Source organism: Capsicum annuum, chromosome 6, assembly GCF_002878395.1.
Source record: "Capsicum annuum cultivar UCD-10X-F1 chromosome 6, UCD10Xv1.1, whole genome shotgun sequence".
Classification (NCBI taxonomy): Eukaryota; Viridiplantae; Streptophyta; class Magnoliopsida; order Solanales; family Solanaceae; genus Capsicum; species Capsicum annuum.
Window position 1 is genome coordinate 228,005,012 of NC_061116.1, and position 4,624 is coordinate 228,009,635.

Consider the following 4,624-nt stretch of genomic DNA (forward strand, 5'->3'; position numbering starts at 1 on the left):
AAGAACACCTCCCTTCAACGAATTGTAGACACCTAATTTTGTCCCTCTCAAAATCTAATTTTATTCATTTTTAGTTCACCTTATCATGTGTCCAACCCCATGTAATTATATCCCACAAAAATACAAAAATAAACAAAAAACATTACCTCTAACTAATTTATCTTATCCTAACAACCTACCCAATCAAAAGCTTCCACCTCCCTACCCACTCACATTTTTATCCTCACAATAACAAACTAAAAGAAAGAATATATGGGGGACCCACCAAAATTCCCACATCATAACAAATCCATGCCCATTATAAAAGAAAAATTCTAAGAGGGGAAAAGGAGAGGTTCATTCTTTGATCATCATCTTCTCTACAATAATAACAATCACAAAATAATCTTCCTCACAAGAACAAGAACAACAAAAAAAAAAAAAAAGGGGCGCCGGTGAACAGTAACCGGTTAACAGTACCGGTGAACAGTAACGGTGTGAAAAGTGACGGTGAACGAGTCATTGTTTGTCGAGTTGAATTGTTGGTGTTAAGGTTCGGCTCGAGTTTTTCGGGTGCGAACTCTCTTTATTCGAATAACATTGAGTTTGAAAGCTTCAAATTTAAGGTCCAATTCTTTCTTCTCTTTTATTTAATTCTTATGTGATTGTGATTGTGATTGCATGTGATTCGATACCGTGGTTTGTTTGTTGATGTGAATTGTTGGTGACATTTGGGTGTGTGATGTGCTAAGCATGATTGGTGAATTTTCGCTATTCTCGATTGGTGGATTGTGTATTAAAATGGGTTAATCACGTGGTTAAAAATGAATTAAGGTGGGATTAAAAATGGAGGAAAATGAATATTGATTAATTTTGATGTATTGATAATGTTGAACATGATAGAATTGTGATACGTTGAACTTGGTAGGCAAACGTAGGCCGGGTAGGCAAATTTAGGAATAACGATTTGTTGGAGTGTTTGAATATGTGCGTGAATGGTACTTTCTACTTTATTGCACGAAAAGTTTAAATTGTACTCATTTGGCCGGGGAATGCCCCGAAGGATTTGTATTGATTTATCCGGGGAATGCCCCGAAGTAGCATGTACGCAAAGGAGGCTCGTGATCAAGGCCCGGAACGTCGGGTGGAGTTTAGTTTAGGATTAGTTTAGAATAGAATAGTTTTTATATTTCAGCACCTCTTTTATTTTGGATTGTATAGTTTGGACTGAACGTTATTTTGGTTTGTTTTGAATTTTGTGTGATTTGTTTGTTTGTTTACTTTGTGTGTTTATGTGGTTTGTACATTTGTAATGTCAAATTAGCCGATACGCTCCACCAAGCGACCGTGGTCGAACCACGGGATCGAAGGGTGCCTAACACTTCCCCTCGGTCAACAGAATTCCTTAGCCGGAATCTCTGTTCGCGGATCAGTTTTTTGAGTCAAACCGTTTCGAAAAGGATTTTTCAAAGGTGACTTGACACACCGAATTATGTCAAGTGGCGACTCTGAATAAGAAAAAAAATAATAATGTAAATAATCCTTTTTTTTTAAAAATAAATTTTTCATTTTTGTCACCTTAATAATAAAACCCTTTCGAACTTAAAATACATATCTTTTTTTTTTTTTTGGAGTCGAAAAAGGGGTGTGACACTTATAAACTCTCTTTTTTACTAACTTTTGTGAAATCTCTAATTATTTTATGTGTACCAAAATCATACAAGACCATCTCAATTTATAGGAGAGGAATTCTTCCATGCAATGAATAAGAATCTATGATGGTAGTTAAGAGGGAAAGATCAATGGAGTTGAGGTTACAAGGATTACAAGAGTTACAAGAAATAATGAAGAATATGCTGATAGAAGTTACAAGGGTTATAAAAAATTTATATCTACATTCTACCATCACTAATGTGTTTAAAAGCAGAAGAGTTACAATCGAGTGAAAGTTGAAGACTGAAAGAATAACAGTCATGCACTCGTGGTTCTAGTGCCAGTAATTGCACTTACGGGAGCAAATAATTGTTGCACAATGCAGCATTCAACATGCAGTAACTCCACACGCAGACAGCAAAAAAGAAAACCCCCACGTTCTATGTTGTAAAAAGAATATTTACTACCATGATAATGAAGCAATTTGTTGATATTAAAATGCTTCAAACCAACATTTTTTGTTAGTATGATCTAAGAGTAATCTATTCTTTTTGTTATTCTTTATGATTTACTTGTGTAGTGTCTCTCAATTGTCAAGGATATATCAAACATATAAATAGTTCGTGTTTATAATTATGAGGTTCGTAAACTTTGAATTCTTATTTAATAATTAAAAAAAAAATTATTCTTTTTTGTTAGTATAATCTAAGAGTTGATTATTCTTCTATAAGAAATTCTTGAACATCTTTTGTATGAAATCTTTGTGACTATAAAATATTGATATGTCATCAAGACATATTTGATTATAGAATCAATTGTTGATATATGATATATATATTATTGGAGACAAAAGACTTTTATTCAAGTTCATATTTCTTTTCCATTGTTTATATTTAAGTATAATTCTAATTCAACGCTAGGAATAAAATCTAGAATTGATTACATATTGTGTATTTCACTACTATTTTCTCCTTTTGTGAGCTTCAAGAATCAACAGACGATGATAGTCCAATTTTCTGTAACTTCAATACATTTATTTAGAATTGTGTACTTTCACAACGTGAATGTTATAGAAGTTTATTATTTTTTTATTTAAAAAAAAAGATTAATATTAAATATTATTTACAAATTTTGATAGCAAATTAAATTCTCTTAAGTTAAAAAGTGCATGTACATGTCTAAAAAAAAAAAATTAATTGGTGAAAAGGTAATGGAAACATGTTCCACAACATTTTCTTTCGAGATTTAAATATATGTGAGGTAAAAATACAATTTAATTGACGTGATTTCTTTTAATTAGTTAATTTTAGAAAAAAAAATATGAACTTACTAAATTCTAGACTAATTTTAATTTGTCTCTCTGTTAACATAGAAATTTACTGAAATTGTTTTAATTATTGTGAAATTGTTAAATCAATAAGTTGTGTAGTTTTTAATATAGTTTTTATTATGTAGATCACTTGATCACACTATATTAAATATTATGATTTTTTTAAAGATACTATTTTTAGTTTCTCTTAGATATTTACAAATACACCATATAGTAATTAATTAAATAAATTCTCCATCTTTACATGTTCAAAAGATATTGAATTGAATTATCGTATTCATTTTTATTATTTTAAAAAAATATCATAATAAGTATAACCTATGCACCCATTAAATTAGGTACACACGCGAGGCGCGTACATCTAAACTAGTAATATTAAACGTTTCAATCCATATAATGAAACCCGCGAATAGAGATAATTAATAGCAAGCTTTCATGAAAAACATTCCCAACTCTAGCTTCAAATCACCAATAGAATATAAATAATAGTTAAATTCATACTTTATGATCATAATAGAAGTAGGAAGTGTTCAACAGGTCTGTTTGACGGAATAAGTTTGAGAAAAGCTTGACATTTGAATTTATTTATGGAGTTGACTTGCTTCTTGACTTAGAGAAGAAGAGAGGAGAAGTTTTTAATCGATTTAAGATTACTAGAATGCAATGTGAGTGTTTTAGAGTAATATGGGACGATTTTTATAGTATAGGACCAAAATACTCTTAAAATAGCATTCAAAATAAAGTCTCGTTGACGAAACAGGGAGGGTGCAGTGCACACCCCATCGCGTGCCCCACCCTCATGCAGCGCACATCCATCGCAGGGTGGCACCCTGTGCGGCGCAAGGCCAGGGGAGGAAGTAGACCCCTGCGATGGTACGTGAGATGCAAGGCCAAAGCACGACCCCTAGCATGCGACACATGATTCTATTTCACTTTCTCAAAGTTTTCAAACTCATTTCAAAATATTTTCTACTCATTCTAAAGATCATATAAGCTTACTCTTAAGCTCTAACAAGACAAGTTCACCTAAGGGCATAAGAATAAAGCACATTTGTTCTGTCAATGCCATTATTGCTACATATTTTGAAATATTTGCACAATGAACCTTACAGATGATATATATTTTATATATAAAAACTATACAAAAATACAATCAATGCAAACTTAATTACAAGCAAGATACTGACTGATACGGAATCAACCAACAAAGACACAAAACAGCCACAAAAACGTCACAAATAGTCCATAAGAACAAGACACAAAAAGGCAACAAGATGACAACACAAGAACACACGAATTGCAATGGATAAAATGGATAGATAGATTGACAAAGGAGTGTATAAACTCTAAGAACACTAAGATATATCAAATTTAAGGACCCGCAAGTCAAGGTATAACGATACCTATTATAGAGTGTCCTTAATATGAAAGAAATGAATATTTTGAGCATGAAGCATGATTTTAGGAGACAAAAATTGAGCTTAAAGAGAGTTAGGTGATTACCCGAAGAAAGCACGAGTTGAAAGACTCATAGCTGAAAATTGTGTTTTGCCGGTGCGGGATTATGATACCCTGCTTTGTGATCTTGTGTACTTTTGATTCATGTCGTCCCAATTTGGGACTATGGCTAGGATCCTACTTTGTGATCTTGTGCACTACCAT